Genomic DNA, 26,660 nt, shown 5'->3' with positions numbered 1-26,660 from the left:
CTGGGGCAGAGGGGGTATGGGGTGCTGGCTCTGGGAGGGGGGTCAGAGCTGGGGAAGAGTGTTGGGGTGTCGGGGGGGCATGCGGTGCTGTCCCTGGGAGGGGGCTCCGGGCTGGGGCAGAGTATTGGGGTACAAGAGGGGGTACAGGGTGTTGGCTCTGGGAGTGGGGCAGGGTGGGGCTTGGGGGGCAGGAGGGGGTATGAGGTGCTGACTCTGTGAGGGGGCTCAGGGATCGGAGTTGGGGTGCGTCCTCCTGCCGGGCAGCACTTACCTCCGGTGGCTCCCGGTCGGTGGTGCAGCGATGCTAAGGCAGGCTCCCTGCCTACCCTGGCCCCACACCACTCCCGGAAGGGGCCAACACACCCCTGGGGGAGCAGCTGGGGGGGCACATGGCTCCACGCGCTGCCCCTCTCTACTAACAACGCCCTCGCAGCTCTCCTGGCCAATGAGAGCTATGGGGCGGTGCTAGCAGGCAGAAGCAGCACCTGGAGGGAGACCTCTGCCCCCCCCTCCCAGCTGTGGGGCTGCGCTGGCTGCTTCTGGGAGCAGCGTGGGGCTGGGATAGGCAGGGAGTCTGCCTTAGCAGCAGCCTCACTGCACCGCCGGAGATCGCGATCGACTGGGAGATCCTCTAGGATTGACCAGTCGATCGTGATCGACCAGTTGGTGACCACTGGACTAGATGATCACAATGGTCCCTTCTTGCCTTGGAATCTATGAACCTATGAACAGAAATTCAGCCCAGCAGTTGATGCCAGTCTTTAACAGTCCTGGGCCAATAGATGACACCTGTATTCACAGGGAGAAAGTTGTCTTCCCTGCAGTGGAGGATAGTGGTATAGGTCCTCTCAAAGCTAGTTTGGTGTACGTGACAGAAAGTTAAGAGGTTTTCCTCCAAGCTTTTTTCCCCTCCCCTAACTCTATCAGCATTTGTAAAGGAAATTCTGAATTAGCATTTCCTGTTCCAAACAAGAGTTCTTCAGTCAATTAAATCTAGTCGCTGCTGATGTCTTCTATATTCAGAGGGTAAAAGCTTTGCAGTGGTAAGTGATGGAACATGTTAAATGAAATGCTGACCAGTTAATAGATGCAAGACCCCAAGATTAAGGGACAGCTATTCAAGGGGTGTGTGTGTGTGTGTGTAAATTATTAACAGTATTAAAACAGTAAATAAAAAAATTACTATTTGAGAAGCAGCTCAGGTTGCTGATATAGTCATTTGATGCAATCAGTATCACATTCCAATAACTAAAACTCATTTAGAGCTGGTGATTAGAAAATGCTTAAAATGTAAGTTCAGGTGATGAAAGTCTATTTCAAAGCAAGCCTGTACTGTAAAACTTCCTTAGTCTGATTAAAATATGATCATCTGAACTTTAATTGCCCTTAGGAGAGCCTACTTTTAGAAGAAGTGTGATTAATGGGGGATGGTACACTCTCACAGAGGGATTACAGGTGACAGTGTAGTTAATGAAGATAGGTAGTTAGTAGGGTTCGGGTAAGTTTTCAAGGCTATGAATGTACCAGTAAAAATGTCACATTTTTTCAAGTGCTTTCATTCTGTTCAGTTCTGACAACCTGAGGCTATTTGTTTATCACAATAATTGTGCTTCATCTCTCAATAAAGTTAAATCACATTAACAGATTTAAGACACATGACATTTTAGGCTTAAATTCCATGACTGTGTGTCCTCTTAAATAGTATTTAGTAGATCTATTTTCCTCTGATCCTTTCTTAGTTATATAGAGCTTTACATACCATTTTACTGTTCCTTCTACAGATCCAAATGTTACCTTTATCTGAGATTCCATATTATTGAAACTGCGTACATCAAAGAGGGACTGAGGAAATAGACTGTTGATATTAAAACAGTGGTTTTCAACCTTTTTTCATTTGTGGACCCCTAAAAAATTTCGAATGGAGGTGTGGACCTCTTTGGGACCACAGGTTGAAAACCACTGTACTGAAGGATTAACTATATATTAAAGTTCCTGTGCCACTGTTTTCTTTTGTTTCCCATTTTTGATTAATATCCATTTAGCTCTTGGCAGATTGAAAGCTGTGTGTATCATCTTGTGTATATCAGGTGTTGCATCACTGCACCCAGTAACTTGTAAACTTAATAGTGAAGTGTGAGGTAGTATTGCAATAACCCATAATTAGATCATGTAGTGGAAATATGTATAACTTGTGAATGTTACAATTGCCCTTCCAATTTTTCTTGAATATTTTGGAGTGACGAAACCTGTCAATGTGGATAAAAGCAGCAGAGCTTAAAACTTGAGCAAAGGGTAACTCAGTAAATCTTGGGGACACTTTGCCATGGGCAAAAGTATGCCTTAGAGGAGCAAAAAGCAGAATAGCTTTTTGGACATAAAAAGATTCAGTATAATGTCCCTGCAAGGTACAGCTATAAGAATATAAAATGTTTATATAGTAACAGTGTTAATTTAAAAATGTTAAAGCATTTAAAAATATGAACCATTTTCTACTGTATCACAGATGTGCTGTAAATGATACATAGTAGTTCGGGTTTTTTTTTAAATAAAAGCTAACAAAAGAGCAGCACCGAAATGTTAACATTACTGAGAGTCCATTGTCCATTATTCATCGTCTCTTCCTCCCTCACACATGCATAGAACTAAGAAATAAAACAGCACCTGGGGCGAGCGGTTATCCATTATCAAGCTAAATATTGTCTCCTTTGTAGCAGGAAACTAGGCAAGTGAGTTTCTCTAAGCAAGAGTTTCTCTAAGTAATGCAGAGAAAGGTACGTGAATGTTCTAGAGACCTGCACACTGAAGGTAAGTTATGAAGCCCAAAGCTAAAGGTTCAAATGCCATCCAACACTCAAGAAGTGTTTTCACGTTAGTGTTAATGAATTTATTGAATTGTGCTTTTGCTTTTAAAATCTGCTGATTTGTTGGCTGAGTCCTCATGTATGACCCAAACAGGTATCTGCTTAGGTGGAAACTTCAGCAGATCTGATTCCCCCTCTCTCACTGCTCTTGGTTACAAATCAGTGTCAACCCTGGCTGTATTACTGTAACATTACATCTTCCTGGAATTAAGCCACCTCATTCCTTCTTGATTCACTTGCAACTCCACAGCCTTATCCATTTCTCTCCTCTCTCATACCTGTCTTCATGAAAGCCAACACTGACCTCATCTCCTCATAAGCTAAGCTAACCTAACCTGTCTATATGGGTATGTCTACATTGCAAAAAATAGAGCTACATCAGCAAGTCTCAGAGCCTGGGTCAGCTGACTCCGGCTTGCTGGGCTCATACTACGGGGGTTAAAAAATACCAGTGTAGACGTTTGGACTCAGGCTGGAGCCAAGACTCTGAAACCCGGTGAGGAGAGCCCTGTGCAGATACAGAATTTATATCTGCGGATATAAAGTGGATATCCATGGAGCTGCAAGGCTCTGCCAGAAACTGCAGCGGTGAAAGCAGCAGCACGTCGGGCTGCCGGTCGCAGGAGCCAGTTCCCCGCACGGGCTGCTCCTCCAGCGTGGCTGTATTGCCCCCAGCTCTGCCCATTGGGGTGGGCACCAGGCTGACTGGCGGCTGTCCCCGGTCACACTAGCGTGTGCAAGCAGCTCGCATGCTCTCGGACAGGATACTCAGACCGCTGTGTGGGAGGGACTCCTGTCCGGGAGTGTGTGAGCTGCTTGCACACGCTAGTGTGACCGCTGGCGGCGATACAGCCACGCCGGAGGAGCTGCCCCTGCAGGGTGTTGGCTCCTGTGAGTGTTGGCCCGACATGCTGCTGGTTTTGCCGCTGCGGTTCCCGGTAGAGCCCTGAAGCCCCGTGGATAGCTGCATCCATGGATATAAATTTTGTATCCATGCAGGGCTCTACCGGTGAGGGGGGTGGGTCTCAGAGCCCAGATTCCAGCCCAAGCCCAAAGGTCATTGCTACTATTTTTAGCCCCATTGCACGAGCTCCGTGAGCCCGAGTCTGTTGATCCAGGGTCTGAGAGTCACTGCTGCGAGTCTTTTTTTTTTTTTTGCAGTGTAGACACATCCTCTATGGGACTTCTAAAATATTAATCATTAGAGAATCTAAGGGTTTCAAATTGTGTTGTAGCCTTGCTTGACCTTTCACTTGCTAGATATCTTCCAGTTTCCTCTCTTTCCTCAGCAAGTTACTGGACAAAATACTCTTTTCTTATCTCTCTGACCCATTTCTTCCAACTCATTCTCCCTAAAAGTGAGCATAGCCAATAGAAAGGAGCATAAACTACAGCAGTCAATATGTAAGAAGGGAATTAGCAGGGCTGTGATGGAATTTGAAGGGGATTAAACCAAGTAACAATAAATTCTTGAAGTATATCAGAAACAGGAAGCTGGCAAGAGAGTCTACAAGAGGATATAGCAAAAATAGTGGAAAGGTCAGAAATGAGTGACAAGAATGTTTACAGGGATGGAAGAAAATCCCTATGCAGATACAGAGAGAGAGTGAAAATATTGGAAGACTTTACTTTAGAGAGGAGATGAATAAGAAGAGACATGATAAAGTTATAGAAAAATAATGAATGCTTCAGAGAAGGTATTTTCCCTTTCTTATAATGCAAGAATAAGGGACCATTGAAACTGAAAGGCAGCAAATTTATAAATGGAAAAAGAAAGTTTTTCACACAATGCACAATTAGCCTGTGGAGCTCATTGCCACAAGATATCATAGAGGCCAAGAGCTTAGCAAGATTTTAAAAAAAGATAGGACAAAAGATAGGATTCACCAAGGGCAAGTCATGCCTGACTAACCTAATGGCCTTCTATGATGAGATAACTGGGTCTGTGGATGAGGGGAAAGCAGTGGACGTGTTATTCCTTGACTTTAGCAAAGCTTTTGATACGGTCTCCCACAGTATTCTTGCCAGCAAGTTAAAGAAGTATGGCCTGGATGAATGGACTATAAGGTGGATAGAAAGCTGGCTAGATCGTCGGGCTCAACGGGTAGTGATCAATGGCTCCATGTCTAATTGGCAGCCGGTATCAAGCGGAGTGCCCCAAGGGTCGCTCCTGGGGCCGGTTTTGTTCAATATCTTCATTAATGATCTGCAGGATGGTGTGGACTGCACCCTCAGCAAGTTTGCAGATGACACTAAACTGGGAGGAGTGGTAGATACTCTGGAGGGTAGGGATAGGATACAGAGGGACCTAGACAAATTAGAGGATTGGGCCAAAAGAAATCTGATGAGGTTCAACAAGGACAAGTGTAGAGTCCTGCACTTAGGATGGAAGAATCCCGTGCACTGCTACAGACTAGTGACCGAGTGGCTAGGCAGCAGTTCTGCAGAAAAGGGACTAGGGGTTACAGTGGATGAGAAGCTGGATATGAGTCGACAGTGTGCCGTTGTTGCCAAGAAGGCTAACGGCATTTTGGGCTGTATAAGTAGGGGCATTGCCAGCAGATCGAGGGATGTGATCATTCCCCTCTATTCGACATTGGTGAGGCCTCATCTGGATTACTGTGTCCAGTTTTGGGCCCCACACTGCAAGAAGGATGTGGAAAAATTGGAAAGAGTCCAGTGGAGGGCAACAAAAATGATTAGGGGGCTGGAGCACATGACTTATGAGGAGAGGCTGAGGGAACTGGGATTGTTTAGTCTGCAGAAGAGAAGAATGAGGGGGGATTTGATAGCTGCTTTCAACTACCTGAAAGGGGGATCCAAAGAGGATGGATCTAGACTGTTTTCAGTGGTACGAGATGACAGAACAAGGTGTAACGGTCTCAAGTTGCAGTGTGTGTGTGGGGGGGGGGTTAGGTTGGATATTAGGGAAAAAAAATTCACTAGGAGGGTGGTGAAGCACTGGAATGGGTTACCTAGGGAGGTGGTGGAATCTCCTTCCTTAGAGGTGTTTAAGGTCAGGCTTGACAAAGCCCTGGCTGGGATGATTTAGTTGGGAATTGGTCCTGCTTTGAGCAGGGGGTTGGACTAGATGACCTCCTGAGGTCCCTTCCAACCCTGATATTCTATGATTCTATGACATTTGTATGTCTAATTAGAACACCCAGAATTGCACATTAGTGAGGATTTGAAAGAAACCCCCAAAGTCTGGAAGTGATATTAAACCCTCATGCTTCAGGGCATAAGCCAAACTCTAACTAATGAGTGTTAAGAAGGAACTTTCCTTAGGGGCAGATTATTTCATAACGCCTACTGCAGCATTTCTTACATGTCTCTCTGACTCATCTGGTGCTGGCCACTGTCAGAGAAAGGCTATGTGACTGGATGGAGCACTGGTCTAAACTGGTATGGTAGTTCTTATGTTTCCAGAGCACTTTGCTCACTGTTTCTTTGCGTAGAATTGTTCAGGTAACTGGAGCTGCCTGTTGGAAAATAACAAACTCAGAGGAAAAGTGTATTGGTGCAGTAATAAAGCCTGCCTATGGGATGAACAATGATACACAGAAAGTATCTTGAATTGATATTATTTAAATACAAGTGCTGTGGAGTATTTATTTAGCCTTAAAATCTCTTAAATTACTGTTGCTTGTAATTATATTTGCGACTCTCAAACTTTAGGTTAATTACATTGATGGTAATAATACTGGAAAATGTGCATACATGGCTAAGGTAAATAACCTGTCTGTTCATTCTTTCCTTTCCCTCACTGTTTTCCTCTATTACTCTTCCACCGACACGTCCTAATTTATGGCTGGTCATCTATTTATGGACATAAACTGTCCCTGGCAGTCACTGTAGCTCTGAGCAGTGATGCAGTGAGCCTTATGGATCAGTGAGCTATAGAAATAGCATGATCAGCAACCTTCTCTGAGATTTAGCAAATTACATTCACAGTGCATTAAATCTTTAAGTAGGAAAGCAAGTGCCATTCTGCATTCGGTCTTTGGATTTTGTGCATTTAAAGGAAAGATTATTGGAGGGCTGCACTAATTGGGCAGCAGCATTTTGAGCTTTTCACATTGATTATTTTTAGGGAACCGTATCTGTTATACTTTCACAATAAGCCAAAAATCAAGCTAATCCCATTTCAAAACAAGGCCAAAACAAGCCAATCCCTAAGAACCCCAACATTCTATGTGACTTGATCCCCCCGGCGTGCAGTCTGGGACTGTGGTGGGCCTGCTGTGCACCCCTGACTCTCTCTCCCCTTTGCTCCTGCTTGCCGGGAGCCAATCAAAAAAAAAGAAGAAGCAACAAGCTACAACCTGCAACAAGCTACAAGCCAAAAACTAGTCAACAAGCAACTCCCAAGCCAATTAAGCCGAAAACAAGCCCAATTTCTGTTTTTTTCCCCCTGGGTTTGGCATATCTGATCAGGAGTAGCCTCACATAGAACACATTATTATATTCCAATCTAGAGGTGGCAAAGCACTAATCTTGGGGGCAAACTGCACGTCCAAGGGGAAATGTCACACCCATCCATACCCCAGTCTTGCTCAGATGCTGGGAAAGACACTTTGCTGCACTCTTTGGGCTGGGTGAGAAAGAGCCATGAATCTGGGTGCCATCTGTGAATGTCACATTGAAAACTCTTTGGCTTGTATCTCGTCATTGACTCTCCTAATGGCTTTGCATAGCATACACATAGAATAAGAGGGGTGGCAGAAGAGAACCTTGTGTGATCCCATGTGAGAGTTCTCTCAGGAGAAAAGCTGTTGTGTGTGGCCTCCAGGGACCATAGGTGTGTCAACAACATTCTCATGATCCATTGCGCTGAAAGCAGCTCAGAAAGCTAACCAGTTCATCACTCTCTTAATATCTCATAACCTCTTATACCCCAAGAGACCCACACCTATTATCCCCATAGTAAGCCTTGCCTCCAATTTCTCCCCAGTAACATCAGTTAGTAGAAAAAACACTGCTGAGCCAAAGAGGGAGTATGGTCTTCCTTAAAGGGACTTAACCCCATTGTGGTGCAATTTGAGAGGGGGAGAGTGGATCTGTGATCTCTTGGTGGCTGTCAGCCATAGATTTTTATGATGCTTCACTAGAAAGTACATAACAAAAAATCTCTGCTCTTGAGGAGCTTGTATAAAACACATACAGGTGCTGCAGTAATTCAAACAGCAGAGAGCAATGTTGCATGTGGTTGTTAGCACACACAGTTCCTGTGGAGCAGTTGGGGTTTTAGAAAATATCTGAGTGGAGAGAGGAAGAACATTTGGAGAATGATTATCAGAAATCTGACCGTGGTTTACAGGGTGGTGTAGAAGAAGGCATGGAGGTGGTATTGAGTGAGGCAAACAAAGAGGGCAGGATAGAAAGCAGGAGGGGATGGAATAAATAATAACCTGATGACTGTTTTTAATTAAATATATTCAGCAAAGTAACTCTATAGGTTTAAAGGCAGCATGTGTTTGTTGTAGAGCAACCCTGGTTTTTAAATGGAGCTAAAGGATTTTATATGTGTGTTTGTGGAGGAAATAATAGAAAAAGCCAGAAGGTGGTAGTAAGCACCATGGATTTCCCCCTGATACATGCCACAGACAGGGATCTCTAGATTACAATACTTGGATTACTATAAAATATAAAATAAGTGACAGCAAGGGGCCATATCAGTTGTCTTTTAAAAGGTACAGAAATGTTTGTTTACTAGACACACATTTATCCCACGATAAGGCATGATTTTCAAAATCAGATGTTTGCAATTGTGCTTAAGTTATTTGCTGTGTGAGCAAATGTTTGTGCATGTGGCTAGCCAACTGAATGTTCGTGCTTATCTAATTTTGAAAGGCAGGTCTAGAATGTGTAGCAGCCCCACCCTTTTGTATCTGCATTGCACATCATGCCAATAATGTGGCTGTGTAAAAGGATAGTTCATAGATTTGAAGGCCGGAAGGGGCCGTTGTGATCATGTAGTCTGAGCTCCTGCGTAACAAAGGCCATAAAACATCTCCCAATCCCCAAAATAATTCCCTTTGAATTAGAGTGTATCTTTAAAAAAAATCCAATCTCAATTTAAAAATTGCCAGTGATGGAGAATCTACCATGAGCCTTAATAAATTGTTTCAATGATTAATTACCCTCATTTAAAAATGTGCTCCACTACCCATGACTCACTGTGGACACAGACCATGGGAAGTCCCTCCTCATGGGGTCTGACAGGCAGCAGCCTCCTGGCTCCTGATTGACTCCCTTCTCTATGTAAACCCAAGGGCATTCCAGGCAACAGCACAGATCTCCCGTAGCTGGTACGACTATTCCTGCTTTTGAACTCCTGGTTTCAACCTTAGCTTGATTTGGACTTTGCCTTCTGACCCAGTCCTTGAAATCTGACTTGGACTCTGATCTTTGGTATCGACTCTGGCCTGAAACCTGACCATGAACTCCTCCTCTACTCACAACCTCATGTTTGACCCTGCTCTGACCCTTGGTCCCAACTGCCCCTGTGAGGATCCTGATAAGATGTACCCTAAGGTGTATGTGACATTCCCCAGGGTACAATCTGGACTGATGAACAGCTGTGTCCCTTCAATTCTCCAATCTGGGGTGCCTTTTACACTGCTTTGCTGTGAAAACAACCACTCCTGGCCAGCTCACACACAGCCTGTAGCATGTAAAATCACTCCCAGCTGAATTACATGAATGCTATGGTCAGCCACTCATGAGTTGCATACAGCTCAACACCAGTAAACTCCCAGTCCCAGACCTTCCCTCAGAAATGTGCGTCTTGTACTGCCCAGCTCTCCACTTGACAATGCAAACTCATATAAGGTCCATCATTTCATTAATGCAAAATGATATGCACAAACCTTGTTATCTCAAGTGGAGATTCCTAACATTTCAATCCAAACACACAATGGGTTAGATAAAACAATAAAACAAGTTTATTAACTACAGAAAGATAGATCTTAAGTGATTACAAGTAACGAGGCAGAAAAGTTAGAATTGGTTACAAAGGAAATAAAAGATAAAATGCAGATTCATATCTAACTTAGGAAGCTAAATGGATTCAAAGCAAATATTTTTCTCACCATATGCTCTTTACAGTCTTTACTGGCTGGAACCCTCCAGGCCAGGATCTCTCCCCCAGTTCAGTGTTTCTTCACTAGTTCAGAAGGTAAGAGTAGAGAGGTAAATTGTGTTGTATGTGGTCTCTATTCTTATACCATTCTCCCCTCTTTGAGGATTATCTCCAGTTGGAGTTCAGGGAATAGCCAGTCTGTTTACACGGGAACTGTTTACAGTTGTTCTATTTCAATATGTAAAGTTCTTGCTTGCACCCTTCTTCCTGCCAAAGAATGGCCGTCTAGCTAGGTGATTGTCCAATTGACTATGTTGACACCTGGCTGAGGTGCTGACTAGCTTTTGTCTCTGAGGAACTGGTTTTCTAAACTTGGAGCATGTTACAGCAATGTTGTACAGTGGAATTTTATAACTTTACATACAATGTGAATAAACATGTTACCAGGACAATAATGTTCAGCAGATTATGAATTTTCAAATGATAGCTCTCAAGGCATACATTGTATAAAATGTATCATAATTTTGTAAAAAGGGTGAACGTAAGAATACAGTCTGCCACAGTGTGGCCTACATTTTTAGGTAGACATAGCTACAGCACTCAGAGCTGTGAAAAATTCACACCTCTAAGCACTATAGCTATGTCAACCTAACCCCCCGCCCCAGTGTAGACGTAGCTAGGTCAATGGAAGAATGCTTCCATCAAGCTTCTGTTGCTTGGGGAGGTTGTGTTCCTATGGTGACAGAAGAACCCTTCCATATAGACGTATATAAACCCTGCATATACGTTTTGGGGTTATGCTGGCACAGCTACAGTGCTGTAGCTATGCTGCTATAGTCCCCGTCTAAGTAGGAGAAACTAGTATTGGCTTCTGCTGTTCTGATGAAATGGGCATGATTACTGCTTTTCACTAGTTCATTCAAGTGTGTTTTACCTATAATTTAATTCTAAAAACTCAGGGTTATAAAGTGTTGATTTCTGTATACTTGCACTACTCTACCTCTAGCCCTTTAGATTTTTATATTTAAAAGGATAGGTACATACAATGGTGACTCAATACTTCTCCCTTTCCAGCCCATCAGATAAAAGCTTGACATCAGTCTCACAGACTACAGGAGGTAGCAATAGCCAAAATTCAACTGAAAAATGGCAGAGAGGGGATACAGATTCTGGAAAGAGCCATGATATAATTTTTAAACAGTTTTATTTCAGCTAACTTGATTACATTTGTGTGTATGTGTATATTCAATGTGTGTATGCATCACCCGTTGATGAGTATGTGCTACAGGTTCTCCTTCTTTGCCTGATCCACAGAGGAAATGAGTTGTTACAGTCCTCAGCTGTGGAGACTTGGCTCTTTAACTCAAGTTGTAACAACTCAGACTTTTGGCCCTGCAGGTCGCTGGTTCAATCCGCTGTGCATCTACAGAGATGGTTGCCATTACGTACATGTGTGCATTCATACACGATAGATACATACAATTTCAAAACATTTTATGGGCCACTTTACATCAGCTGTGGGTCTAACCCACTAGTCTTTACTAGGTGCCATCTTTTCTAGTGAAGACTGTACAGTTGACAGTTTCAATTTATTGTCATTGCTATACTTATTAAATAGGCTTCTGGACTAGATTTTCCTTTGTACATAACAAGTGTGAGTCTTCTTTATATAAAAATAATGTAGAATGACATCATCAGTACAAGAGGTTAGTCATGACATTTTAACTGAAAGTTGGTTTATTACATATAGGATTTTTTGGATCCTTAAAGTGTGAAACATCACATACATATGTAATAAAAAAAAGTGAAGTCTACATAATGCTCTGTGTAAACCAGATGGTAGAGTATTGTGTCTGGTGTCTTATGATTCTCTTTTTAATAACCTCATGAACAGGAAAGGAATTTCTGAGTTCATTCTTAAGAAGCATGTAGTGTTTTACTATTGAAATGGTGGTGTCTGTGCATCCATCTAAATGGTAATGAAATGCTAACAAAGTAATCTGTTTGCTTGGTTTTTTTTTCATCCTGCGAGATGATGAGGAGAAAGTGATAAAATATTTGGTATCTGATGTCTGTTTTGAAAACTGGAAATACAAACATAAACCAAGAAGCTTAATGAGATTTTCTTCTCTAAAACATTGGGCAGTTCACTGCTTTATAAAAAGAAACAAGAAAAAGCTGAATTCTTATAAGTCCTCTTGCAGATATTGGTAGTTAACCCAGTTTTATTACAAAGCACAAATATCCTGTATTTTTTTTTTACTCACATGTTAACTGTTGATTATTTAGGGCTCAATCCTGCAAATATTTACATAGGGTTATTACCATCCAAATGTAATGGGATGACTCAGGGTAGGCAGGTTTAGAGCATGTTTATACTTGAAAGGAGTTTCAGATTTTGTTTATTTTTATGTGATCTGCAACAACTGTGGTGTGAACCTTCCTATCAAGAGGCTTTCCTATCCTATCCTTCCCTTTTTGGATCATTGTGTTCACATGGTGCTGCATTGTTTCAAAACAAGTGATCAGCGTTCTGGGCAGACATCCTATGGTGCAGTGAACCTCTGCTAGGTTCTACCCTTTTGGGGATTTTTCTCTGTGGGTAAACCTGCTAGAAATTCTGGGACTTAGGGTCAAACTAAATAAATCCCATGATTACTCTCCTTTCATCCCACCAATAATCTTGTTTTCATGAGCCCGTGCCATTTTCAAAGAGCAGTCAAGCAGCATGGAGGAAACACAGAGTGCTGTGGTCTTCATGGTTTGTACCATGCACAGGTTTGTACCCCACACAGGCCCTGAAGGGGGTTAATGTGCCTGAGAGGGCAGTTATGTTATCTGGCTGCACCTGGCAGCAGAGCCAAGCTTAACTGAACGTGAAGCCCAGCTGGGCAGGAGCCGGCTGGTTAGTGTAAAGCCAGGAGAGCAGGAAGCTGCAAGGAGAGTGTCTGCAGTCAGTCTTTAGGAGCAGAAAACCCAAAAGGAGAATAAGCCATGGAAGAAGGGTTAACCCCAGAGGAGTTGTGGGGAAAGAAAGCCTGAGAAGACAGAGTAGGAAGAAGCCCAGGGAAACTGCAGCAAGGAAGGGGACTGTGTAGGCCTTGGCTGCTCCTTATAGGGTCCCTGGGCTGGAACCCAGTGTACAGGGTGGGCCTGAGTTTCCCTAGCAGTCACTGAGAAATGGCACAGGATTGTTGGAGATGCCAGCTGGTCTGGAGGGACCCGAGTCGAGAGTGAGAGAGAGAGGTGAGAACCGAAGGGGCGGTGGGATGTGCCCCAGCAGGGAGTGAATCCCTTCACTGGCCGGTGCCTTGGCATTGGGGGAGTGAAGGGTGTATTCTGGTATGCCAGGTTTTCAGAGGGAGAGGACTGCAAGACATGGTAGGGTTCCCAAACCTCCAGGATTGTCCTGGAGTCTCCAGGAATTAAAGATTAATTTTTAATTAAATATTATGTCATGTGATGAAACCTCCAGGAATCTGTCCAACCAAAATTGGCAACCCTAGGACATGGGTAGGTTAGGATGGTGAACATAGTGCCACTATGTTCTGCAGCAGGACTGTTTGCCTCTCCATCACCCCCAGTAGGTGCAGGCCCCTAGCCAGTTCCTTGTTGTCATCCTCCTCTCCTTGTATCATGTTTAAGGAAACCTGCCCTCCTCTCCTTCATCTTGCTCCCTCTGCTGGGATGCAGACACAAGGTGGTAAAAGTGTTCTCATCCCTTGTCCTCTTTCCCTTTCCCCAGAGATAACACCCCTGTCTGTGGTCATCACAACATGTCAGGTGCTGGGGAGGGAAAGAAAAAGCTAATCCAGTTGTTGTCCAGATTCTAGTCTCCATGCCAGTAATGGTCAAATGTTTTTTTTCTCTGTTTCAGAATTCCATTCCCATATGCTTTTTCCCAAGCTGGGGTAAGCTTGGAGATCAGATGTTTTAAAACATTCTTCCCTATTTGTGCAAGATCCCTGAGTTTATTGTGGGAAGGGGCATGTGGTTCTTGGGTCCCCTGGTGTGATAGTTAATAATTGTATGTGCAGCTATGCAGACTGCTGGTGGGCAGACTGTGCTAAGGAGCACCAGCAGGCCCAGGCCCGTGGTTGCATGTGTGATTCTGTGTGTTGCCAGTGGGTTGTGGCAGGGGGAAGCAGGGGAAGGCTAGTAATTGCATGTGCACCAGTTCTGTTCAAGGATGTTACCCTGAGGTGTGGCCCTAAAAGGCAGAGAAGGATTTTGTTCAAAAAGGCAATAGGCAAACCAGGAAGATACGCCTTGCTGCTTTTTGCCAGGCTGGTGCAGCAGTGGAAGGGAAGCACAAGCTATATGGACAGTGGTGAGAGAGCTGTGTTGCTGTGCAATGTGTGTGCCTAAGACAGAGCACTGTCTTTGCCTTAAATTCTTTTTATTTTTAACATCCGCGGATCAGCATAAAGTGAAAAATAAATAGAATTCTGCAGTAACCCAAAAGGAGGAGGGGAGGGGGCCTGAACGAATGCCTTGAAATCCTGTTTGAAATATGTCTGAAGCCTGATTTGTGTGACTTATGTCCTAACAACTCAAGTTTTCTTAAAACTGAGAAACTGTGAGCCAGAGAAACATTTCTGGTGCTTTTTCTTTCTTGTATCTGCTGCTACGATAAATGTGCTTGCGTTCAGTGCATCTCCCTTGTTACCCACACAGTGTGGCCATCTCGAATGGAACTGGGAGGCAGCAGGAGCAATAAGCAACATGGGGAGGACCTGGGATGCTTGAGCATTGGTTGTGTGTTTGCATATTTCTGAGAAATAAATAGTACAGTTTTAATTCTCCAGTGCAGCTGCCATTCTGAGCTCTAGGTGAGGGGAGTGTTAAAAGCCAAGGAGGCAGAGAGAGAGAGAGGCTAGCCCATCATGGTGGTGCCCTGGCAGTACCCAGAAGTAGTTTAAATCCCCCAGTACAGTTGTACTGTAATATATCACATAATACTTACTGGAAGAGGTCTCCGCCCCAGGCTAGGTCTCTGTTGTGATTCAGTTGGCCCTCTGACCGTGATTTGGGGGTCTCCTGGATCTCCAGCATTGTGTGAACCTGGGGGTTCATTGACTTGAGCAGGTCGACAAGATCCTGTGTTGCAAGGTTAATCACCTCTGGCTTTTGCATCCTGGCTGGCATCCAAGTGGGAGTCCTAGGTGGAATTCACAAGAAGCTGTGGTTGGGTGGTGGAACCTCTACTAAAAAATAGGGTCCAGCTCGTATAGTAGGCACAATGTGAGTTCTCATCCTGGCGTTGTTGTTGTCCCTAACGTTCTTGTAACTCAGCTGAAACTTCTTTCCATTGTTGTGGCACTGGCTTAGGCCCCAGGAACGCCACCTCTCCTTCATTTGATAGCTGCTCGTAGACCTCTGTATTCCAGTCGGTGATTGCTGTTCGGGTGGGTCTGGACACACTTCTCTCCACAGGGGGCAAGGAAGTCCATGCACAATACCGTGTGAAAACATAGGGCATGGCTGCTGTCTAATCGGCATGCAGCTCTGGGGGTGTGAACTCACCATGAGCTGGAATTGCAAAGAGGGGGTACCTGACTGCTCCCGGCACTGAAATGGTGGAAGTAACATCTGGTCAAGATGACCCCGGAGCAGTAGAGGGCACACCAGTAAACAGGGTGATCCAGGTGGCTGGCAAAGCAGTGTAGAATAGCAGTGGGAGGACTGCCAGATGCGAAACAGATGCTTCAGAATGGGAATGTGTCTACACCTACCTTGTTGTGGAAAAAATCATCCTGATTCTCAGTAAACCTGCTTCCAAAGTGGGTTGGTTGATGTGGGTTAGAAAGCCAGAGGATTTGAAACAAATACTTGTGTGTGCGTGCAGTCTATTCTGAAACTATTTTCAAGTGTAGACAAGCCCTTATGTTTGTAACGTTTGAGGCATTGGGGACTTAGGTCCTAACATTTTTTGTACTGTCATTATAATATCAATCTGAACAGAAGGTAAATGTCTGCTTACTGTCTTCATTTGGAGTTTGGTAAGTTACATATTTGGATTTAATCGATATAATTAACAATTTGAAGAAGATGGGCCTTTTTCAGGTCACAGACAGGAAAAATCGGAGTAACTGACATCAATACAGTTGCATTGTGTAAATCTGGTATAAAGGAGAGAAGATTAAACTATTTAAAATAAAATTGTATTTTTCATTAATTGAGCATGCAAAAACCATAGCATAGGATGATGAGGAATCACAAAGGTGCGGTAAGTACATAGCTGAACATTACCATGACACACTGACCTGTATTTAGCTATAGGCTCCGAAGTGTCCTGCTAATGCCTGGAAGGCTTCATAAGTGCCTTTTGAAAATACAGTAGAATACTCCTGGGGGCATTCTGTGCCAAAAAATAAAAAATTCTGCAAAAAAAATTTAAAATTCTGCTCACAATATTTTAAAATTCTGCACATTTTATTTGTCAAAATAACACTACATAATCACGCCAGTTTCTATTATTTTGGTAATTTATTTCAAAATACTGTCAGCAAGTATGTCTGTAACAACACAGACACACACAAAAATTCCCCCCAGGAGTAGAGAGTTAAAGAAACCCCTATGACAACCCACTTCCTGTTTCTCTGTGCATCCCCCTCCCCGAGCCCAGCCAGGGGGGTCAGGCACCCACAACCCCTCCCCCACAGAGCCCAGGGATTCAGAGGGTGAAACAGCCTGATGCTTGGTACCAGGCTTGCATGGAGTTTCCTGCGTGCCACCCTTTCCTTCCTTCAGGGCATATTGGGAACTGCAGCTGCCAGGAACCCTCTAGCTTCCTCTCCCTCCCCCCAGCAGTGTATTCTATGTGTGAGCTGGGCTCTGCTGGGTCCAGTGGCCCAAGTGGCAGCCAGAAGCACTGCAGCCCATTTCTGTGGGGGAAAGGAAATTCAGCGCACATGTTAATTTCTCCAAAATTCTGCATTGTGCTGTGGGACAGAATTCCCCCAGGAGTATACATTCTGTTCTGCCTGAGAGGACAGAGCCTGCCCCACTCCTACCTCCTCAGAAACACCCCGAAGCCCTGCACCTCCATGCCTTGTGAGCTGCAACAGCGAGCAAGAGGGACCGAGTGTCACGCTCTCTCACACGCACAAATGCCTATTACACTGCTCCCCCGGCGGTGATTTACATTTCTATCAGCTGCTCTGGGCACCCAAATTGACCTGCCTGCACTGCCAAGGAGGGGCATGTGACCGCTCTTGTGGCTTCCCTTTGCTTCCCCGTCAAAAGTCATTTTTCTGCAGGGAAGTAAAGAAATCTGCAGGGATATGAATTCTGCACACGCGCAGTAATGCAAAATTCTCCCAGGAGTAAGTAGAACCTCAGAATTACAAATACGAGAGTTACAAACTGACTACACAACCACAGAGCTCATTTGGAATCGGAAGTCCACAATCAGGCAGCAACAGAGACAAAAAAAAGGAGGCAAATACAGTACAGTACTGTGTTATATGTAAACTACTAAAAAAAAGTAAAGCAGCATTTTTCTTCTACAGAGTAAAGTTTCAAAGCTGTATTAAGTCAATGTTCAGTTGTAAACTTTAGAAAGAACAACCATAATGTTCAGAGTTATGAACAACCTCCAGTCCCAAGGTGTTCATAACTCTGAGGTTCTACTGTATGCCCACTCAGGACAACTAAGCTGCCGATTCCCGTTAAACAGGACTCAGGGTTAAGAAAGACAAGGCATGAGCTGTGAGGGAGCAAGTGAGGAAATCGCTTGGAAGAAGTTATTTTCTGTTACGGTCCCAGGGCTTGATTCTCCATTGGGTTACTCCAGTGTTATGTCAGCTTAACTGCGTTGATCTCCTAAAACTGTGTAAGTGAGTAGAGAATCAGGCCCACAGTACTTATTAACTTCTGTCAGAAGGTTAATATTGGAAAGCCTTATGGTTAAAGGACAAATTTACCTGTTCTGAGTGTTCTGAGTATGTAAATTAAATAACCGTGTTTTGTATTTACCCAGAGTAACTTTGACATGCACCTAAATCAATGGAACATATCAGGGGAGTGGCTGTTCATTGTGGTATACTTATTGGGGGCCTGGTGAATTTGTTGGTGAAAATCCAAGAGGTAGTTCATGTTGCTAAGAGTTATGTTAACTCCCTTCCATGACTTCTGTGTTCCTCAGAGATGGGGGCTAGTGCACAGTCATGGGAGGCAGAGAGAGGGAGGGAGTTTTGATGCCAAAGAGGATGTGCATGGAAGGGTGAGCTAATTATGAGGATTTTCATTTTTAACTTTTACAGGCTGCAGCCCCACCACACACACCTCACTCTCCTGCAAAGGCCACAAACCTTTGCAGGAGAGAATGTGGCTCCAGCTCCATGAGGTGACCCTCTCAGAGTTCCCCCCCCCCTCCTGTGGGCTTTTCCAGGGGGAGGAGCAGTGTATTGAATGTGGGGAAGATCAAAGGAACCCCAACAATCTTATATTTAGAATCTGGGATACTTTAGCCACCAGATCAAAGCTGTTCGAAAATCTGTTTGTTTGACTTACAGTTCATGTCAGTATTCCTTTAAAATGTGGTGGTGTTCTGGAAAATGAGTTTGTTTAAAAAAAAAAAAACATACAACCCTCCCCTCCCCCAAACCATGCTGTAATTCTGTATATCTGCACTATATGTATCTTCCTAGTCATATCTGCCCTGTTTACTGACAGAAACAACTGCTTGAAACTGGCAACACTGCGAGGGTCAATGTAGCTGTTCAAAAGGGAAGTCTGTTCTGTTCTTCTCATGAATCACCAATGAAAATTGCCAATTACTCCTGAACTTATGTTGTTGTTGATGATTTATGAAGCAGAAAAAAGGGCTATGTGGTTTGAAAACCACCTTGATTTTTTTTAGTCCTGGCACTCCGAAAACGTTCTCTTATTTATTCCCAAGAAATCCAAAGGTAAACGATACTGCTAATAAGTGGAAGGTATTTAATATTAACTTTTTAATCACTTTTTAATTCTAACTTTTAAGATTAGATTCACTAGTAGTACACTTCTGCCTGCTTTGTGTTACTTAGGAGCACTAATTTCGATTTTTGACAGAAATTTGAATACTGAAATATTTTGGCTCGAAATCAAAATATTTAATCTGTAAATCAAAATATATTGATTTGGACATGCTGCCACGATGCCTCATGGGAAATGTAGTTTGGCTGTGTCAAGCTCCCAGTTTGATCTTAGTTTAATCCTATTTTGTCTGGAATCAGGCAATGTTGTCTGAAAACGGTGCTAATAGAACTGCTCATGAAGAGGTTGTGATGTATCATTTGATGCAGACATTAGGATATTGTAGGATGCATTGTTATCCATTATTTACATTTCTAATATATACATTATGAATGCCGCACATATTGTTGAGGATACATTGCATAATATGCTGTAGCTTTCACAAGCAGTTCGTGCAGGTGGCAATCAGAACTTAGGTCTTAAAATAAAACCTGTCAGAATGGAAATGAGAAATTGAATCAGACAGGAATCAAACCAGCCAGCTAGCATTATAGATCACTTTAATAGTAATCTAATTTGTTGCTAGTTGGCTGGTATCCAAGCTGTAATTTGGTTCTTTGTTTTACTCTGGGCTGAAAACGTGGTTGAATACTAGGCTACTATGTTCCATGAGGAAAATACTGTAGACTTCATTTTATTTATAGAAATCTAGAATTCTGGGTTGATATCTAGCTTTAACGTCACTTTTTGTTTCAGGGTTACCGGTACTTTTAAGAAGGAGCAGGGTCCAGTGCACCAGTGACTTGTTAGATGCCTCACAGTTGGAGGCATTTAACAGAAGGCACCTAAAGGGAATCAGGAAAGGCACAGGTGAAAGCTGCCAGAGGGGGAAACAGGAGACGCAGAGGAGAGCTGATACAGAGAGCCATTGGGAAGAACAAAAGGTGGAGGACTAGCTAGGGCTGGTGAGCCGCTGCTGAGTTACAGGAGAGCTTATGCAGTGGCCCCTAGGAACATAGGGAGGAACCAGCCTGGTTAGGGGAAGCTGAGCCTGAAACAAGAGGGTTGATGCTGGAAGGTGGATTCCAGGAGCAAGAGGTAGGACTCACAGGCAGGGAGGCTTGGGTAACGTTGCAGGGCCCCTGGCAGAAGGCCTGAGTGGAGGACTGCACGAATCTGAGCCCAGAACTCTGAAGGGAAGTTCCCTGAGCTAGGGTAGGACTCACGGGCCGGGAACCCTGGTGAGTGAATGCTTCTGGGAGCCCTATCCTGCAAGACCCATCTTGGGACTTCCAGAGAAGTGTTGTGGGGGAGAATTGAATCTGGAACCTCTCAGGCTGGGGGCCTGGAGAATGGGGCCCTGGGACAAAGACAAAAGAGTATGGGAATGGATTGGAGATGGACTCTTGGGAGGATGAGATAGAAAAGCTGTCTCGGGAGGGGGCAAGGAAAACTGTTGTGAATGGTTTTATCATGAGATTTCTGTAGATGATTGTACATGTACAGGAAGAAGTTATGCCTAGAGGTGGGCTTTTGAATTGGACAGACTTTTATGTTCCTTTTATGGCTAGACCAGGAGGAAACTGAGGCCAGGGCTGGCCTTACCAGGAGGCAAACTGAGGCGGCCGCCTCAGGTGCCAGACTGGGGGGGGAGGAGCACCACTAGGACCCAGAGTGTAGAAAATTGTGTCTGCTGCTGGTGCATATGTATAGTAACTCCTCACTTAACGTTGTAGTTATGTTCCTGAAAGATGTGACTTTAAGCGAAACGATGTTAAGCGAATCCAATTTCCCCATAAGTATTAATGTAAATAGGGGGGGTTAGGTTCCAGGGAAATTTTTTTCACCAGACAAAACAAATATATATATATTTATATATATATATACACACACACACACACACCCCCAATTTGAGAACCCCTGTGCTAAATGATGAACTAGCACTCAGCTGAGCCCTCAAGGATTAACACGTTGTTAATGTAGCCTCACACTCTACAAGGCAGCAGGAATGGAGGGGAGGGGAGACAGCACAGCAGACAGAGACAGACCCACACCTTGTGTGTGGGAGATAGAGAGATGCACACTGCCCCTTTAGGTAAGCTGACCCCCTCTTAAGTGCATTGTTGTTTTTAAGTGGATCAGGAAGTTGAGACAGCAGCTGCTGCCCCAGGCTCTCCCTGTCTCTCTCCGTCCGTGTCCCCACCCTGCTCTATATGGAGAAGGGGTAAACGGGGTGTAGGAGCAGGGGGGAGGGGGACACCCTGACATTCCCCCCCACACACAGCAAGCAGGAGGCTTGGTGAGCAGCTCCAAGGCAGAGGGCAGGAGCAGCACATGGCAGTTGGGGGAGGGATAGCTGCAATTGGTAGCCTGCTGGGCAGCTGCTGCACAGGGAACTTAGGGGAGCTGATAGCGGGGCTGCCAGTCCACCCTGGTTCCAAGCCCCCACTAGCTAGCTGCAACGGGCTGCTCTTCCTGCAAGCAGTGGACAAAGCAGGCGGCTGCCAAACGACGTTAGAAAGGGAGCATTGCACAACTTTAAACGAGCATGTTCCCTAATTGATCAGCAACAAAACAATGTTAACCAGGACGATTTTAAGTGCGGAGTTACTGTATTCTCTCTGCTCCAGATGCACAGAGATGGTGGAGTGCTGTTCTGGAGGAAGGAGGGCACAAGAGACATAACAAGCAGGCAGGAGAAAAGGTGAGAGGGAATAACAGAAAGCAGCAGGAGCTGCAGGGAGAGAGAGGGGGAGGAGCCTCTTATGCACCTCTCTAGAACCCCCAGGAGCCTGGCCTGATTGACACCAGCTTCTCAGGGAGCTTCCTGTTTCCTGCTGCTTCCCTGAGCCCACTTGAGGAGAACAGGCAGTCAACTGAAGTAGTAGGAGCCAGTTAGGCCCTTAAGACGCTGATATCTTCCCTCACTCAGGCCCTGCTACGAGCCTGCTTATTTGTCCCCTTCAATTGAATGTTGAGAGCCACTATAGCTGGCACAGAATAGCAGTCATGAGTGAAAGAAGAAAATGCCCCTCTGGGGCAGCATTCAGAAAAAGAAAGAAAGCAAAGGAAGCTTTTCTATCTAAGCAGGAAGGAGCTCTCCTGAGATACATAGACACATGTTCACGGCTGAGCCTTCCAGCCCCAGTGAGGATGTGAGTGGTGAGGAGATGCCTGATCTTCCAGTTAGTCAGAGTGCAGGTGACCTGGCAGCTACTGCAGCATCCATATCTCCATCTCAAATGGATGTAACCATGCACATTCCTGAAGAAAAGTGTAGATCAGAGAAGAGTGTGGTGGAGGCGCAAGAAACAGCTGCTGCTGAGTTTAGTTCCTTAAGTCTAGATGATCCAGGACTGTGGACCCATTTGAGCTGTAGCCTGAGGGACTTCCTTGTACTGCATGGGCCACAGCAAGTGAAAAACGTCATTCCCCAAAGACAATGAAATAGAAGTTTCCATCCAACACATTACTGGCATGAAATCCCCAATGGTGACAAAGTGGAGAGGCTATGGCTTATGTACTCAAAAACCCAGAGTGCTGCATACTGTTTTTGTTGCAAACTCTTCCAGTCTAATGTTCCAGCCACATTGGGTTTTACAGGAACAAAGGACTGGAAAAATCTGGCTAGAAATCTGGCATGCCATGAGAAGGCAGCAAATCACCAGAGAGCATTCCATAGGTGGAAAGAGCTTGGGATGAGACTAAGGTTAAAGACCACCATAGATGATCAGCCTCAAGAGAAGATTGCATCAGAGTCTCTTTACTGGCAAAATGTTCTGAAAAGGCTCATTGCCATTGTGAGACTGCTTTCTACCCAAAACCTAGCACTACGTGGCACTTCAGATCAGCTGTATGTGCCAAACAATGGAAACTTCCTTAAAATTGTGGATCTGATGGCTGAGTTTGATGCTGTACTCTAGGAGCATCTAAGAAGAGTCACCACCCAAGAAATGTCCACACACCACTACCTTGGAAAAACGATTCAAAATGAGATCCACACAGTTATGGCAACAAAAGTCAAACAGAAGATTGTGGCAGATCTGAAGTCAGCAAGATATTACTCTTATTCTGGACTGCACACCTGACATCAGCCATACGGAATAAATGACTTTAATGGTGTGTTTTGTACCAACAACAGAACCTAGTGAAAATGTCCCTGCAATGGTGACTGTCAGAGAGCATTTTCTAGAATTTATTGACGATGATACTACAGGAGCGGGTATGACAAATGTGCTTCTTAAAAAGCTGGAAGATACGGGAATTGCGATAGCTGACATGAGAGGTCAGGGCTACAATAATGGTGCCAACATGAGAGGAAAGAACAGAGGAGTGCAGACACGGATCTGAGAGTTAAACCCTCGAGCTTTTTTTGTCCCATGCAGTTCTCATTCATTGAACTTGGTGGTCAGTGATGCAGCATCAGCATCTAGTGAGGCTGTTGAATTTTTTAATGTAATTCAAAGCATCTATGTATTTTTCTCTGCATCAACTCATCGATGGCAAATCTTGAAGCAACATCTGGGAACATCCTCTCTGACACTGAAACCACTGAGTGCCACACGATGGGAAAGTTGAGTGGAGGCGATATAGCCTATCAAGCGCCAAATTGGAAAGATAGATGATGCCATAGTTGCCATTATGGAGGATAATGCTATGACAGGAACTGTTCATGGGAGAACAGTGGCAGAGGGAAATGGAATCACCAGAAACATACATAACTTCAAATTTCTGTGTGGCTTAGTGTTGTGGCATGATATACTGTTTGAAATAAATGTTGTAAACAAGAGACTCCAAGGTGTTGACCTTGATATATCTGGAACAATGGAACAACTGGACAAAGCAAAGTCATACCTACAGTCTTACCGGTCAGATGAGGGATTTCAAAACATTCTGAAGAGTGCACAGAAGTTGGCAGAGGAACTTCACACTGAAGCTATTTTCCCACCCATTCAAGAATACAAGAGTCACCGAAGAAGAAGACATTTAGATTACAAGGCACGGGATAATCCCATAAGAGACCCCAAACAACAATTCAAAGTTGAATTCTTTAACCAGGTGCTAGATTGTGCAATACAGTCAGTTGAAGAACGTTTCATACAGCTCAAGGAATGCAGCAGTATATTTGGGATGTTGTATGATATTCCAAAACTCCTCACTATATACCTGAAGACCTACACCAGCAATGCAGGGCACTAGGGACAGTGTTGACACATGATGACATGTGTGATATTGATGCGAGTGATTTAGGTGATGAACTGAAAGCCCTTTCAAAATACATTTCGGCATGATCAACTCCAAAGGCTGTTCTGGAATATATGTGCACAAATAAGATGACCACCCTCTTTCCAAATGCCTTTGTTGCTCTGCGCATACTTCTAACACTTCCTGTAACAGTTGCCAGTGGAGAACGCAGCTTCTCCAAGCTGAAGTTAATAAAAACACATTTACGCTCCACCATGACACAGGAGAGGCTGGTCGGCCTTGCAACCATCTCAATAGAGCATGAGCTGGCCCAGACTGTGGACCTTCAGGAAGCAGTTCAAATCTTTGCAGCCAAGAAGGCATGGAAAGCACTATTTTGATTATTCAAACAGATAAAAATGCCAGTGTTTACTATGCAGACAAGAAAAGTTACATTTGCTGTTCAGGTGTTTGAAAGTTAAGTGTTACTTAAAATTTTTGAACAAGGCATTTTAAATTGTTAGTTCTCCTTTATTGGGGTAGGTAGCAGAGCAGTACCATGAGAGGAGTAAAACAGGAAGAAGGCAGAATTGAGACCTTTCAAAGTTTTGGCCCAAGCGAGAGGGCATGGGGACGTCATTTGAGCTCCCCACCTCCGGTCCCAAAATGTTGTGGGCCAGCCCTGACTGAGGTAGGCACACATAACTGTCATGCTGTGTGGCCTGCTGTTGGAAGGCACCCCAGGTAGGGGCTGCCCTGTCACACCAATATAGAAAGTTTAGTCTCATAGTAAAGTCTGGAGCAAAGTTCCAAACTACATTCATAGTAAAATAAATACCAAGATTATTAATGGCACTGGAAGAAATTAATGCATCAAAAAGGAAGAAAACGTCTTTGAAATGTTGGGTTTTTCTTTTCGCTCTGCCACGTGACAGAAATTTGACTACTTTGGGATAGGTTTTGCCATGCTCTAAAAGTTGGTCAGCATTTATACATGCAAGTAATCTCATTACATTCAATAAGACTGTATGCAGAGGTAAATACCAACTTGAGTAAAGATCTGTGCCTCTGTGTTTAGTATTACCGACCTTTGTTTCTTCATGAAATTTGGTCCAATAAATGTTATTCATCAAAACCATCATGAGGAGAATAATGTACCACTAGTGTAGCTAGATCTAAACATTCAAAGCTCATGAATTGTACCCCAACGTTATGAGATTTGAAGAAAATAATTTGGGGGTTCTTTTTTTTTTTGCCTTCTGGTTTTTGAGTCTTCAGAAAACACTTTTCAAGCTTTACTCCAGTCATGTAGGCTAGAAACTTGATTTTTTGAAAGCTGAGATTCTTATGTAATCACAAGATTCCAGAAGGAAAACAGCAAATATCACAAGATTCACAATAAAAATTGTGTGAGTTGGCAAATCTTATTATATTTAAATCAGGCTTGCCATCCTATAACCCTCTATCCCCCATCTTCCCTCCAATACATTTTTTATGAAAGGGGTAAAAAGTGAGGTGGCAAAGTTTGCAGATGATACTAAACTGCTCAAGATAGTTAGGACCAAAGCAGACTGCGAAGAACTTCAAAAAGATTTCACAAAACTAAGTGATTGGGCAACAAAATGGCAAATGAAATTTAATGTGGATAAATGTAAAGTAATGCACATTGGGAAAAATAACCCCAACTGTACATACAATATGATGGGGGCTAATTTAGCTACAACTAATCAGGAAAAAGATCTTGGAGTCATCATGGATAGTTCTCTGAAGACGTCCATGCAGTGTGCAGCGGCAGTCAAAAAAGCAAACAGGATGTTAGGAATCATTAAAAAGGGGATAGAGAATAAGACGGAGAATATCTTATCGCCCTTATATAAATCCATGGTACACCCACATCTTGAATACTGCGTACAGATGTGGTCATCTCATCTCAAAAAAGATATACTGGCATTAGAAAAGGTTCATAGAAGGGCAACTAAAATGATTAGGGGTTTGGAATGGGTCCCATATGAGGAGAGATTAAAGAGGCTAGGACTTTTCAGCTTGGAAAAGAGGAGACTAAGGGGGGATATTATAGAGGTATATAAAATCATGAGTGATGTGGAGAAAGTGAATAAGGAAAAGTTATTTACTTGTTCCCATAATATAAGAACTAGGGGCCACCAAATGAAATTAATGGGCAGCAGGTTTAAAACAAATAAAAGGAAGTTCTTCTTCACACAGCGCACAGTCAACTTGTGGAACTCCTTGTCTGAGGAGGTTGTGAAGGCTAGGACTATAACAGGGTTTAAAAGAGAACTGGATAAATTCATGGAGGTTAAGTCCATTAATGGCTATTAGCCAGGATGCGTAAGGAATGGTGTCCCTAGCCTCTGTTTGTCAGAGGGTGGTGATGGATGGCAGGAGAGAGATCACTTGATCATTACCAGTTAGGTTCACTCCCTCTGGGGCACCTGGCATTGGCCACTGTCAGTAGACAGGATACTGGGCTGGATGGACCTTTGGTCTGACCCAGTTCGGCCGTTTTTATGTTCTTATGTAAAAATGCAGATAGAGGGCACAGTTCT

At 43.9% G+C, this 26,660-nt stretch overlaps 1 protein-coding gene across 4 annotated transcripts in view; it reads left to right on the top strand.

Annotated features, from left to right (window-relative positions):
- HHAT (hedgehog acyltransferase) overlaps positions 1 to 26,660 on the top strand; it is a 345,313-nt gene that overhangs the window by 61,739 nt on the left and 256,914 nt on the right. The gene's annotated exons all lie outside the window — the stretch shown is intronic.

This window comes from Emys orbicularis, chromosome 3 (assembly GCF_028017835.1).
Source record: "Emys orbicularis isolate rEmyOrb1 chromosome 3, rEmyOrb1.hap1, whole genome shotgun sequence".
Lineage (NCBI taxonomy): Eukaryota > Metazoa > Chordata > Testudines > Emydidae > Emys > Emys orbicularis.
Note: the sequence above shows the minus strand (reverse complement) of the source record. Positions and strands in the feature narration are given on the sequence as shown.